Raw genomic sequence first — 16,199 nt, 5'->3', positions numbered from 1 at the left:
CTGAACTCCCGAAGGAGAACAAAGCAATGTCGCATACAATCTCTTTAACAAATCCAATCCCAACAAATTCTCACCACAACCTGTCATCAAAATGAGGAGTGCTTCCAATTTCACAAGGTCCAACATAAAGAGACAAAGGACTAGAAACTGGATTACGAACTGGGGCGCCAGAAAAACCTACCGAAACATTCGTCAAGCCAGACAAAGGTGCGCCAGGGAGTATAGAGTGCATGATAGAACTCTTTGCCGCACCAGTATCCAACAGAAAAGGCTCTGACACACCTGCCTGATGTAATCACTTCAACATAAGGTCCACTCTGATCTACTGGAACTGACACTACTCCCTCTCTTTGTCTATGGCTGTCCTAGCAATCATTACCGTCAGCATTCTCACTCTCAACATAGTAATCATCAGCATAATACTGAGTCGATCTACCGGACGCAACATTCTGTTGATCAAAGCAATTTGTAGTATTCTGTGGAGGAAAGGAACGTGCATTCTGGGGGAACACACCACGTCCTCTACCTCTAGGAGCTTGCTGAACACCTCGACCTGTCACACCAGACGCACTATTCGTACACTGCAACAGAACCGGACAACTATTCTTGAAATGGCCTTCTTCTTTACAATACGCACACTGATTAGGGCCTACAGGAACACGCTGCTGAAAAGACCCGTGCCTTTGCGAACCTCTCTGAAACTGCTGAAGTTGCTGAAACTCACGCTGATTATAACGAGGCGGATACCCCTGTTGCAAAAGAACCTTCGTCTTTAAATCTTTAGTCTTTTTCTCTGCTTTCTCTTTCTCATCCTTATCTCTATTCTCGTAATATTGTGCAGTAGCCAATATCTGAGCAGACGAAGAAACAGCCCATGAACTCTCTGAATCCTTCAATTTATTACACAATTCAGGAAGCAAATTATGAACAAATGTATCTACGAACAACCTTTGGCCACCTTCCGTACTCATATCTTGACCACTGTGATCTATGAAAGTCTCTTCAAACCTAGTGAAGAAATCAGACACAGTTTCATCTTTATTCTGCTTACATGCAGACAACTTATCCCAATTCACTCGCATAGCAGGCATTAAAGTCTTCATATAATCAATAATCCTACCGGGGAGTTCCGCAACTAAAGCCTCAGGTTTAGATCCTCCACCTTGAAGACCATCCGCAGTAGTACTATTAGCCCATGTGTCACCTAACTCTTGCGCATGATCCACATGACGAATCTTTCCCCACAAAGGTTGAGGAACCACATTACCAAACAACATGTCTATATCAGCTAAATTCATGATGCACGCGTCAGCTGTCTGTGACAATTCTTTGTAATACCCTGCAGGATTCTTGCGGGGATCAGGTAGAGTCTGCTTAAGGGCTAAAACTTCAGCTCTCTTCCACGGAACATGTACCCAAACGCGCTGAAAATGAGCTGGTACAGCTGGGGGATCATTGTTCAGACCAGCAGCTACCGCTTCGCGTCATTCCGGAGGAACTTCTCTCATTGGATACTGTCTCGCTTTTCGCGTAACCGAAGGATTAGGCTCAAACAATAACTGGGTAGGAAACTCGCCCCTAAACGCGAGCAACGTCGCAACTGCTTTCTCGACATCGGAACCCACTATCGTCCCTTTCGCAAACTCGGACTGTACATTAAGCAATTCCAATGGGGTCTGACCCAACTCACTATCTTCCCATTCCTCACGGAGGAAAGTACACATGATATCGAAGATGTACCTTTGCTTTGGTGCTTCCCATTGACGGAAGACATCCATAACCGAATCCAAATTATATCTCAAAGAATTAGTAACCCATCTACGAGCCAAATTATCTAACACTGCCTGCTCTTCAGGACCAGGAAGCTGGCTACGTAACTGTTTACGTGCAGAAACAGGGGTCACATTCAATGACCCAAAGAGAGGAGACAAAAGACCAGTAACAGTATCAGTCATTCTCTGCCGAACAGAAGGAGAAGTTGTCAGAAGGACAGGAGACAAAGCAGACTGAGATGAAACAAACGTAGGAGTAGTAACAGAAGAAGTAGCAAGTACAGGAGAAAAAGTCGTAGGAGTTTCAGGCGGAACTGATAGCAAAGTCGGCGGCCCTAGAGAAGGCTGCGCCAGAGGAGAAGGAACCAGCGGAAGAGGAGTTGGCGGCTGTGCAACAACCAAAGGCTGAACAGCTGGAGGTTGCGGAGGTGCCGTAGCACTCTGCACATAAGGGGGTGGTGACAAAGCTGGATAACATTTATCGATGGCCATTTTATGTTGCCTATGCAACTCTTCACTCACTCGATCTTCTTCATTATCTTTAAACTGCCTCGCAGCTTGCATTATCCATATACCCTTCTCTCTTTTATCTCTTTTAGCTTGTTTAATTGCTTTCTGTTTGGCTTCCTTACGCCAAAGGCGGAAAGAGTCAAACATTGCCGGCCGGGCTTTCTTCTTAAATAGTTTAACTTCAAAATTATCCAAAATCTCGGTGTCATAGCTACCATGTTGGGGCCATTTTAAGACACCGTCTTTCCTAGTGTATCGGACCCACAATTCATTAAACGTAATAGGGCCCACACCATGTTTAGAATAGAGCTCATAAGTCGGAGTTCCAACCGGAGGTATCAGACACGAGTCCTCCAATCGGGAATCCCTGTTACAACTACAACAAAATATCTTACCAAGTTTGCTAATACCAGGCATCTTCGCTCACTAATCTAGCTTCAAACTTCAAGGGATTACCAAAAACGATAGTCTCGCAAATATACGAGTTCCTCGGCTTTGGCGCTTGCAAGTACCAAATCAAAACTAAGGAACCAAGACAATGGACTGGGAGCGACCCACTTATACTTAACTGAAGTATCAATCACGTCACCAGAAGAACAGTCTATCGTCTCGCTATACAAATCGTCACGAAGGGTCCAAGACAGGGCGACAGTCAGGGCAGCAGTCCTTCGTAGCCGTCGGAAAGCGGGAAGCCACACAGCAAAAACCTTCAGTCCACGTTCGACATGCAGGGGTCGATGAAGTGGGGGCCCTCTTCCAGAATTTCCTCACAAAGCTCCTCACGATCTTCAGGCTTGGACCGGTACTACTGAAGTCGCCCCACTTTGGGCGCCAACTGAAGAACCGGGTTTTAGAACCCATCGGCGCCAGGGGCACGCCCAAAGTCTTCAGGTTCACCTGTCTTAGAATACAGAGACACAGGATACTTCTTGGTGACGTCAAAGATCAAATGTATTGGCTGCAACCAGGAACAGAAGTCTACGAAGTACAACGCGAGTAGGTTCGTCAGAGACTGCTCAATTTTTGTAGAGCGAGACATCGTCTTTTATGCTAAAAATCACATTCGGGACAAATACCCACTAGTTACAGTTTGTCCAATCATAGGTAACATTGCAAAAGGTATTGCATGACGACAAACCCACTTTTCAGTTGTCCAGCCCATCATCAATTACACGGGAAAGCCCAACATCCTTTCTCGAACAGGCCGGACAAACCCATAATAAAAGACCACAACCCATACCATAAATAGACCATAAAAGAAGGAACAGAAACAGATGAGAAGTAGGATATGGTGTGTGCGCATGTGCAATAAACTTAACAATGTCCTGTGCTTTGATCCTTAATCTCGATTAGCTACCGGGCAAGGAACTGGCTTAACAAGGTCGGCTACAGGCAACGAGGTCAGTTCGTTCAGGTCATTCAGAAGTCAGTTAACGTGTACATGTACTAAAGACTCGTTCGGCCGTAGTCATCGGCCTATGTGAGGGCAACCACAAAATGGCTGCCATGCACAAAATGGAACCCAAGGGTTCAGAAAGAAATCCCTAAATACGTAGTGAATCTATCGGTCTAGCATGGCGAAAACACTCGTACTTGCCGCACTCACTAGTTACAGTTCGCTACTATCAAATTCGTAACAAAACCATGACCTTTATAAAACAGGTTCAGAATTCACAGAACCTCAGGTCACCGCCGCCAAAGACCTTATGTGCAATTTTCGCGGAATGAGACCCTTAGCTTCCGGCTCAACAACTAAAGAAAGCAAAGAAGTGAGGCAAGAGCCGGGAGCCCCAATAGATGTAACTACAGCAATCACATGTGCTAAGCCAACAACAACAAAAATACTCACAGAGTCAACTCCACAAGCCAAGTGTGAAGGCAACATCAAAGCAACCTTTAAGGCTATAACTAGTCACCACTCAGGACCAAACAGCAGCCAACACGCACTGATTACTGACTTCTTAAAAGTTGTCATTAAATCGGCAATGGAAACTCGAGGCCACAACGTCATTACGGTTTTTAGAACTACAACTGACCCCCAAATTGAGGCCTTTACAAGCCTTTCTAGTAACAGAAGCACCATAAGCTCTGTGAGTGAAAGGAGAGCATCCCAGGTCATGGTATGGGAAGCTTTGCATGTAGCAATCAGTGCTGTCCCAAGCCTCCAAATTCTGTCATCCAAAGCTCTCTATCCCCTTGAACCTGGTCATATGCAAAAGCCGCAAGTCATAGCGTCACAAATTCATTACCACTTGCCCTCCCAGACACCACTTGTCAGCAGACACAACACCAAAATTCACCTAGACCCAGTGACCACAATGGATACTACGAAGGTCATCTAAAACAACATATGAACACTTACAGTTGGAGACCACTTGGTAACCTGACCACGCCGTCAGGAGTTCAATACCCTGAAGTGCAGAAGTTTGTTAATACAAACACAAACAGCCAGGTCAAGCCCAACTCCCTACCTCCTTCACTGGAAATGGAAGTGGAATGACAGACAGGCCAGGAACCCGGCCAGCTTAAAATACTAGAGGAGTGGCCTTTCCAACCCAAAATCCTGGAAATTACTTCATTGACGTCACCCCCCCCCCCCCCCAAGTAAAAAGGAACAACCTAGCAGGACACTGGGCTCACGGTGTGATTTACCTCCAGAACGCCCAACCTACCGGGAACATTATGTTCAATCAGTTTACCAGCATCTTCAGTTGCTGCTCCTGCTAAACACCATGGACACTATCGGCAAAGCAATGACCTACCATGCCAACAAGTTAGATACCCTAGTGGATCTTTTAAATATTTTAGCAATTCATGTTCAGGGGGTTGAACTGAAATGTCAAAGCTTCAATGAGATGATTATAAAGGTACAGTGAGATCGGGAAACAACATTCTTAACGTGTCACTGCCACTGCACTCAAATAATAGACAAATTAGCTGCAGTTTCAACCCTATTATCGGATCGCTTGCATCACCAGCAGAATCAATCAGTTTACCAACATCTTCAGTTGCTGCTCCTGCTAAACACCATGGGCACTATTGGCAAAGCAATGACCTACCATGCCAACAAGTTAGATACCCTAGTGGATCTTTTAAATATATTAGCAATTCATGTTCAGGGGGTTGAACTGAAATGTCAAAGCTTCAATGAGATGATTATAAAGGTGCAGCGAGATCGGGAAACAACATTCTTAACGTGTCACTGCCACTGCACTCAAATAATAGACAAATTAGCTGCAGTTTCAACCCTATTATCGGATCGCTTAAGTACAACCAGGGAAGCCTTAACCAAGATTGTCCCACCCCCGAGAAAAATACTGAGGTACTAAGGAAAGGGACACAGCTTGTTCACGTTCTCCCAGGGGGCATAACACAAGCGAACTAGTTACTAACACAACCCAAACACAGGCCAACACACCTTCAACTACATAAGCATCTGCAGGTGTAATAGACATTTCAAAAGTCCTGGATTCCCAACCTATTAACCAATGTGAGCAGTCACCAGGAAGGCTGCTAAAAGAACTTAAACCACTAACCAAGCGAAGGAGAGAAAACGTCTGAGAAAAGTAAGAAAAAGTAAACAATCTAGACCGGCATCTAACTTAATCCTCGCCATGTCTGCACAAGGAAAGAAATAAAAGTGAAAATGATGCAATTCCAAATACCCCTGATGCAGTAAGAAATAAGGAATTATCGACTCCCTCACTCAATTCATCTATTACACTCTGTAGTTTAAATCATAATATAAAGGAGCTACCCTAGCCAGAAAACATATACATCATATGTATGCCTTAAATTAGGAAAGAGAAACCATTCCCAAAAATCCAAGCCATACAAATCACAAATCACACAACTACATAAAGGAGTGCCACAACAGAATCCAGTAAAACCAGCCCACACGCAATCAACCCGGTCAAGGAAAACGCAAGCAAAGTAAGTCGTAACCCTGACATAACTCATAGCCATAGGCACGAAATCAACAAAGGCACCAGTGTAAGGGTCAACAAATTCATACACAACATATTACTACTGGCCTTCTGAACCCACCCCTGAATCTCCCAGAGAAAGGGGAGCAGATAACGTGCTGCAGCGTGACTCCTTTAATTATAACAACAAATTGGATTTTATCCACTACTACATTTCAAGGGGAAACCACGACATTCTTAACAGAAGTGTACTGCTCAAACTCTTTAAAGCCCATTCTCCCCTGAGTCACTTTAATACCATTGACATAGTTAGTATAGAAATCAGACAGAATCCGATCCTTGGGGGGTCAGGAAATTACAACAGCTACGTTTGCAGATAACTCCCTCATTGAGCAAATCTGGCAGCAGAAGGATCCATTTGCCAAGTTGGGCATTGAGCTAAAATAGATCGTCCCCCCTCATTATTCCAGCCCGCTACAATGGTCAAATCACACAGCGGGCATGTTAAAGGGAGCTAAAGGCCCAGACCATAATAGCCCACGAAAGGGTTCAGACTCCATGGCTGGAAAATGACCATCACCCTAACCCATCCTGAAGCCCCCAAGTCCTCGGGATTCCGGCATTCAAACTCGGCCGAAACGTCACCTGAAATGGCATGAATGAAATCATTCGCAGCCTCAAACTTCCTCCAGGGTTGTAGCATCTGCTCTTGGAACGTGCACGGACTTAGGACAAAATTATAGAGGATCCTGGTTTTATGGATTTCATCACACAGTACAACATTCTCCGATTCCATGAAACATGGCAGTTAAACCCATCACCTATAGCAGGCTACAAGAAATTTCTGAATTCGGCCAAGAAATTCACCAAAGATGGAAGATCAAAAGGGGACCTTTCCATTTTCATCTCTACCGATATACCATGGCATGCATCCGCCGTAGATCTCGATTCTACTTGGTTTCTATGTGTCAAACTCGACGCCCGCCTCTTAATAGTTTGCTTATCCTTAATATCTACATCCACCCAGCAAATAAACATAAGAGGCCAAGAACCGAACAAATAATCGCATAACTGGGGTCATTAAAGCTTGCGTACACAGGCACTAACATCATATTGTCAGGGGACTTCAATAGGAGCCTTCTGAAATATAGGAAAAAAGGTAATAAAGGACGACCAAAGGCCTTTAATCGATGTGATACCCTCAGTAAGAGATGCGCGGCCCATCTGGTTGACCTTTCAATGTGTATGCTTAACCCGTACGTACGATGAAGTACGATTCGTACCAGGAGCAGGACTCCGTATGAATCGTACAAAGAACGTACGACTCTAATCCACACAGGATTCTCCCTCAGACCCCACTGTATGCGACATCTGTACAGTTCGAAGCAGGTTTTCCCGACTCAGCAAGTACGATTCGTGTCGGGTACGCACTGTAGGACGTTTTTTTACGGGAGCCCAAAACTTCCGGAGAAGCAGAGTTTGCCTCGAAACAGGTACGGAATGCCCCCCCGGGTACGGTGCATACACCCTATGTCTGCAGGGTTACGGTGTGTACCCCTGTGATCATGGGGCATATGCACCATACCCCATCATCGCAGGGTGTACGCACCGTACCACATGATCGCAGGGTGTACGGTGCGTACACCCTCCTATCTTGGGGTACGGTGCGTACACCCCATGATCGCAGGGGTACGCACTTTACCTCTGCGATCATGGGGTGTACGCACCGTACAGTGTGTATGTGATTGTATGGTTGTCTGTACAAATCGCCCTTACCGGACGCGAACCGTATGAATCGCTTCCTCATCCCCCGGTCCGGATCGTACTTCTCAGGTCGTACAGCATGTTTACGAATTGTACGGTTCACTGTGAGGGTCGTGTCATATGGTTTCACCCTTGCAATTCGTACAGTTCACGACGATTCAGATGGATTTACGAGATACGGATCATACTACGCGATTCGGACGGACCTGTACCATTCGTAGGGAGAGGGCTCCGGATACGATTCGGACGGACGCTTTTTTTCCCGAATTGGAATCGGCCCCTAGACTCACATAAATTATTCTTCTACATTTGGAGTGTAGACTTGCAGATGATAATCGATCTGAGCATTCATATGCTCCGATTTCTCAATGCAATAACATCTTCAAACTGAAACTGTATAATTTCATACTTAGAGTCTTCTCACGAGAAATCTTTTCCCACATTTCTTTCAATTCCGTCTTTTCTGATTTTGTAATATAAGATGTTACATATCGAGCAACAGCAATGGTAATGTCCGCAACATATTGAATATCCATGTTAGCATTCCACATGGACAAAATAACTGGGTTGTAATCATTTATGTATTTTGACTTTTCATTTCTTCACAAGTTGTAGGTATTTTTTGGAGACTTTCTTGTGATAGTATGTTGCAAAGCTGACATAAAACTGTTCACTCTTCCTTTCGATATTACAGGACGTGAAATCCAAAACGACATTTGGTGTAGAACTTGCCCTTAGATTTGAGCTTTCGTCGACAGTATTTTCCACATCGATGATTTTGGAATCGTAACACTTGCGCTATTAAGTTGTTTTCTTCTGTGCTTTTGGTTACAGCACATGTTCCATATTGTTCAATAAAACTCAGAAGAGTATCATCCGCATCTGTTCCAAATTTGGGAGCATCCTAATCCATAACAGCATATGCATATGAGGAGCACCTCTTGCTTGATACTCCTTTCTCCAAAAGAAATCCACAACTTCTCCAAGAGGAGGATTTTTTTATTGCAGATAAATGACATCATAATATCAAATCTATGATTAAAATACCTGCATGCATTAACAGGATCCAAAGAGCACAATTCTCCAGGTGTCTTGTATTCAATATTTTTTATATTAGAATTTGCCTCTTGAAGAAATTCCAGTAAATCATCCCAAGCGTACTCAGCACAGCTTAGGGTAAGGAACCATGTTGGAGTTCCTAAGTTCCGTAGAAATACATTTCAGTTCTCCATGACGACGGTACCAATATTCATTAGTGCCACGCTGACATGCCATCAAATTAATGAGCTGAGATTCTAGATGATCATCTCTCTGGTGCACTTTACCCATAAAATCTTTTGCAGATGTTTTCCAGTTTTTAGAATATGATTGACTCCATATGAAAGTCCAGACAAGTCACTTTCAAACAAAATATGAAATATATAAGGGATACATTGTTGAAATCTTGGATCTTCTGCATATAATCTTGTTGTCCGATATTCAGATTCAGGAATCTGCACAGGGCGTCCTCCTTTTCCAGTTGGGAACAACTGTGGAAAACAACGAGCTTCCAAGATCTCTTCCCATACACTCATGGGAGTTCCTTTTGCTTTTTTCATTTGGAACAAATCAATAGTGTTCCCCATCACTTCTTTTGAATGAAGTGGATGCACACTGTAATGTTCATAGATTTCTTCACATCTTAACATATCTACTTTTTCAATTTGTCCACTTGACGTTTTAGTACCTTTTTCTATATAAACATTCTTATAGTATGTATTGTTTTTTATCAAATACAATGTTGTCTTTTGCACTTTCCTAACATCCACTAAGTTCTGCCATGTTTTCTTATTCTTAGTCGGCAAACCATTAACAAGAACAACAAGTGGTTCACTTTCTACACTCTCTACACCAATAGTTTCAATATTTTTCTTTAAATCTAACTGTAAATACACAACTCTTCCTTTTACTCCTCTTTGTAAATCTGAAGGAGGCAATTTACCTGTTTAGGCTCCATACGAACAAAAGCATGAGATGGGTGCACACATTGAATGAGAATAGACTCATAGGTGTTTACATCTATCAGTTCTGGAAGAATAGCAACCAACTCTAGATTATTACGAACAGCTATAGCGGGCATTTTATTCTCATCTAATTTGTTATAACAATATTTACAAATACGCTGATCAGAACCCAAATCAAAACAATTCTCTACCAACAAATAAGCTGCAAATTATTTCCATGTATCATTATTTTCTTTTTCACTTTTTAAATACAGATCAACACTCCTAGTCTGCTTTTGTAGTGATTTCGGCGACAACAAATGCAAGAAACATTTGGTCTTTCACCTGAAATCACCTTAAACTTTGTAATTTCATTTTCAAATGGTTTTCTACAACTATGTTCAACATTCTCTACAACATTCTCTTCTATTAATGTCTTAGTTTCTTCAGCCTCCTCTGCTGGACCAAAGTAACAAAACTCAGTATCATCAGAAACCTTTTGCACATCTGATACTGACCCACGTAAAAGAGCACTGTTCAACTCATTTAACTTTAGTGCTGTACTTTTTGCATAATACAATCTTCTCACTAACTTCCGCATTTGAGTATGATGTACTGCCAACATCCTGAAATGATCAAAAACACTTTGACATACTTTCCTAGAAAGACAAGCCAGAGAATGAGCATGCAAACCAGTGTGTTTACTCAGTCTGCAAGGTTCTAGTCCTTGCAACACCTTCATCTTTTGCTTAACACTTTTTTTACAATATGCTTGTAAGAAATTGCGTCATTTATCAATAGATTCTTGTTGTACACTACAAATACTACTACAATCCCAAGTGTGCACTGGGGCTTTAGGACGTCTGCCTAGAACTTCATCAGCTATCACTTCTGCATTTCTAGGAACCATTTGCTCTTTCTCAATTGGACAACCATTTTTAACCTCATAAGCTCGACCACTGGTGTCAACTGCATGCATCAAATTATTGTTCTGTAAATAACACTCTTCATTAAAAAAGGGCTCAGAACTTGAAGAGTGTTTCCATTCCCCTAAAATAATATCAAAAAAATTACTTTTGTTAATTACTCTTTTCCTCTTACTTTTGGCCTTCATTAAATGGATTGGTTTATCTAGTGATCGAATTATGTTTATTACTAAAATAAAGAGTTTCCTCTTTACTTCAAAAGCCTTTTCAACAATGGATTCGATATGCTTCTTCTTTTTATAAAATACTGTTCTCTTTCTATATTTATTTTTATCTTTCATCAAATTATGCACTACTCTTGTAAAATATTTTTTTGCGCAATTTTTTATATTGATTTTCTCTTCTTTTACTATAAGCTGTATCCTCTGTTTTTACATTGGCTTTTTTTCCTTCCCTATTCTTTGCACTTATTTTTATGATTTTCATTGCTTTGCACATTTGCATTTTTTTTCTAAATCTAGTAATATTTTTTATGAAGTCCTTTGTGGTCTTACCAGAAATGTTTCTCTTTTTAGCCACATTATGTTGGTCTTCCAATAATTGTGGTTGAGTTTTTTTCAAGTAAGTATCCTTGTTCTGACCTTTTTTTCTTCTTTGTTTCTCCGGCATGATAACTTTATTATAAGGACGATGAACAGTATCTGTAAAAAATAAACATAAATAAGTATTTATTAACAACTTTAAAAAAGTATACATTTTTATTACTATACAAACACATTTCATATAAATTCTGACTAACAAATTATAGGCCTGAAGCACAACTGTGAAGCTGATAAGAGCACCACATACATAATGCATAGTAGTTTGAAGCACTCCATAACAGTACAACCTGAAGCACTGTATGACTACATGCATATTTACTAAATGATCACAATACTATAAGGAGAGACACTGAGTGAATTCATAATTGGTTCATAAATAAAATGTAATAAATAGATTACTACGTGGTACATAAACAGTCACTATGGTTTTGCAACAGTACAGATTTAGAATTTACAGTAGTGCACTGTTGTTTGTCTAGTGTAGGGAGTCCTGCTGGGGTACTGTTCTAGGGTAGTACAGTGGTATTTCAGTAGTGTAGGAGGTCGTGTTGCCATAGATTTAAAGTTTAGGGTAGTGTAATAGTGTTTCAAAACTGTTGGGGGTCGTGCTACGGTGGTGTTTTAGAGTTTAGGGTACTACACTGGTGATTGGGTAGTGTAGGTGGTTGTACTGGGGGTAGATTTAGCGTTTAGGGTAGTACAGTGGTCCTCCTAGTGTTTGGCCAAAGAGGGTCTGGTGTTCTGCTCCAGGGAGGGCTATAAAGTCACTTTGTCAGGCTACTTGTGTTACCAGATCACAGATCAGCCTTCCCTGTTCAAGTCTCTATTAATGGTTTGGTTTCTTAAAGGACTTTTCCGTCCTTCACCTTTTGTAATGCTGTGGTGTTACTGTGATCGATAGCTTTAATATTAAAAAAACTATACATAGTTTTTTGTTATGGTTATTAACTTAGATAATTCCTTTCTTGTTTGATATAACTTTTACATGGAGAGTCAGTGAACGTCATCTGCTTTCAGTTGCCTCACTATGGGGCATATTATCAAGGAACGGTAGAGAATTCCAATAGAAGCCCATGTTAACACCAGAAACATGGGCTTCTATTGGAATTCTCAAGGGCATATTATCAAGCCCATTATCGCCGCTTTAGCAGCAGTTTCCTGCCGCTAAAGCGGCGATAATTTTAACGCCGGTCCTTGATAATATATCCCCTATGTTATTTCTGGTTATGCTGCTTCGGTGCAGGAGCGTGGAGTGTTTGCCCAAGTTATTTTAAGCATTCTGTGATGCTCAGTCCATTACGCAGTTGGTGTTCTTTCCCACTCCTTCCCATTCCAAGAATGCAGAGAGATGGCATTGTTTTCACCTTACGCATGTTACCAGTTTGTATGTGCAAAAGACGAAAGTGGTGTGCTCCTATGATGAGCTTTATTTTTTCTTGAGGGACAGAGGAAATAATAGGCAGTTCATAAATTCACCACCTCCTGCTGGATTGTCCACTGTGTCAAAGTTTGCTACTCTTTGGTGAAGCCACTCAGTAGTGTAACAGGGTACATTTGACTATAGATAAAATAATTTTTTCCCCATATTCTAGGATCATTCTTAAGCCCGAGATTTGTTTAACTGCAGTGTGATCTGCCTTATTTTCTAGTCGAACTCAAGTTGTCTCGATCCCTACTCTTATATGGGAAAGGCTAGGGTATTTTTTTAAAGATAAATGTTCTGTAGCAAGAGATAGCCCAATGTGGAAATCACTTTGCATGTTACATTAAAACATAATATTTAGTACAACAATTCATTTCAGTTCATAAACCCTTTACAAGAACACAATGGGTCATCATAAAATATACATTTCTACCAAAAACATCCCTTGGTTTTTAAATAAATATATTAAAAGGTTTGTCACATACTGATGTCCATCATTTAAAAAAGTTGATTTTTATCGAAGGTACTTAAGATAAACAAAGCAAAGACTATAACAAAAGTCTATTTCGGGCGCCTAAGTGCCCCTGTGATATAACTGGCTACCCCAAAACAAACAACCTAAGAGACCAGCATTTGGGAATAAGCTAGTGCCTGCCTAACTTGCTCAAAGTTACACCCTCTTAAAAGTGGTATGATAAATGTCCTGCGTAACCTAACATAAAAATCTCAGAAAAACATCATATGGAGGTTGTTCTGCTCTTAGAAGTTATAGCAGGGACAGGGACCCAACGACCCTTCTTTGAAAAAACCTTTTGGGAATGGTTGTAACCAGGGCACCATATTGCACTTAAATCTAATTAGGGCGAATAAATGATAGGGTTTGTTTATGTAAGTTAGATAAGGCTGGATCTGCCTACCTAAACTCAGCGTAACAAAGCCCCTTACTGAGGGTTTGGCTAATTCCCCTTCCTCTCTTGTTAATATTGATCTATTCAGGAACTGCTGCTTCAGTCCTCCAATGGCTGCCTTGCCAAGAGCTCTGGGATTTAAAAATAAGTCAGGACAGCCAAGTGAATCCATTTGGGTCCTAATATAGCGGATCCAAGGGATATCAAGTCCTTTATCTAGAGACACGCAGTCTTGAATGATCAATTGGTTCAAGTTAGGTGACGCTTGCACCCAAATTCTCAACCAGCATAATAATGGGGCAACAGCAATCTGATCTGAAATAAAACCAGCACCTAGGTCCTCTTGAAAATTAAAAATTGTAGTAGAGGCTGAGAGCGACAGCAACCTACGGAAAAAGTATTTTCAACTGCCTGTATATCACCAGTCTCAGTGTACCCCCATACATCGCTCCCATAGGTCACCATTGGGAGGCACTTGGCAATATAAATCTTCATGAGGGCCGGGAGTGGTTTGGAGCCTATTCTTCTTGCAAACCCTAGTATTGCCCCTGAAACCCTAGCAAGTGTATTCTTCTTATGTGCACGCTAAAATGACCCACGACCATCTTTCATCAAAAAGAACGCCTAAATATGGGCAGGCAGAGACTTTCGTGAGTTCCAACCCCTTACAATAACATTTTACCTTCCTTGCCCTAGCCGCACCAATCGACATTGAATGTGATTTTTTAAGATTTGTAACTAAATCTAGAGAGTCCATAAAATCGATAAAACAATCTAAAAGAGATTGCAGCCCTCGCGACTTCCTTGCTACCAAAACCGCATCATCTACATAGAATAATGCTGGGATAATTTTTTTGCCTGCTTTTGGGACATCCTGTAGGAGGTAGTCAGGGTGTCCCCAAGTTTATTAATGTAAAGTGTGAACAACAGAGGTGCCAGAATGCACCCCTGTCGCACCCCCCTCTTGACGGCCCATGCGTCAGTTAGGCTACCGTCCTCATTATAGCGGACCGCAGCTGGAGTGTTTTCATTAATGGCCGCCAAAAAAGAAATCAAAGCAGGCTCCAGCCCAATGCTGTGGAGGGAAGCCCAATGTTTTTGCCTATTTACAAGGTTGAAAGCAGTGGATAGATCCATGAATGCCAAATGGATGTCCCCACACTTTGTGACCGTATACTTCCCTATTACTAAATGGAGATTAAGGCATTGTCCCATCGTACCCTTTCCCTGTCTAAATCAGTACTGAAGATCAGAGATGATGCAATTATTATCCAGCCAATCTGTTAGACAAGCAAGAACAACCTTCCCCATTATCTTGGCTGCAGAATCCAAGAGTGAGATCAGTCTGTAACAGGCCGGATCCTCTCTTGATCCCTTTTTAAATATTGGAATGATTAACGCCTTAGCCCAAGATGGGGGAAGCCAACCTGAGTCGCAGCGTTAAAAACAAAGGTTAAAATAATAGCCCATACAATAGAATCAGCCCTATAAAGATCGTCCTGGACACCGTCTGGGCCCGGTGCCCTTCCCTTGAAGTTGACCTGATTGCCTCAGTGATTTCCCCTTCAAAGAACAAGACATTTGAGGCATTGACGGTGACCCTTTCCCATCTAGATGGCCCCTGACTCACATCAGTATATATACTCCTAAAGTGTTCAACCCACTTTTCAGGGGGAATAAGACAATCTTTAACAGAGTTGGGTGATTCGTCAAACGTTGGGCTATTGACCACTCTCCAGAATCTGGTGCTACTTGTCAAACCGCTCACTTGGCTCACTTCCCATGCCCTTTCTCTTAGCTGCATCTTTCTGGTTTTAACTGCACTTTTATAAGCCCTCCTAGCCTCTTTAACTCTGTTAACATCCCTTGGAGACTCCTTCAACTCCCCCAAGAGAGCCGTGTGCGCACTGGCACACGCTTGGTCAAACCATTTTTTGTATTTCTTGGACTTTAATTTACAATGGAGTGTCAAATTGGCCGCTACCTACCTCGTAATGCGGTCAAAAGCACCTAGAATTAGTGACGGATTAGAATCCCTTTCCAAACATATTCCAAAATTCTCTGCACAGCTTTTGAACAGGTTTTCAAGAAAACTTTCCGGAGTGATTACCTCCCATCTTAGCCTCCGTGCTTAATGTTTAGGAGCAATATTGGAATTGGATATATGTGCCAGGGGTTTACCATTCTCAACGGCCAGAATGTTGATGGCCAGGGTCAATGGGTTATGATCACTCAGGCAACTATAGGTTACGCAAAAGGTGCCTAAAAGATCCGTCAATGGGCTTGAAACTAAGATAAAGTAAATTATACTTCGGTGACCTTGCCCAGTATAAGTGGGAATTGTAGACAAAGTATCTGACTGTACAGGGCAAAACAAGTTATAAAC

Source organism: Lissotriton vulgaris, chromosome 8 (assembly GCF_964263255.1).
Source record: "Lissotriton vulgaris chromosome 8, aLisVul1.2, whole genome shotgun sequence".
NCBI lineage: Eukaryota > Metazoa > Chordata > Amphibia > Caudata > Salamandridae > Lissotriton > Lissotriton vulgaris.
This window is presented reverse-complemented; position numbering follows the sequence as displayed.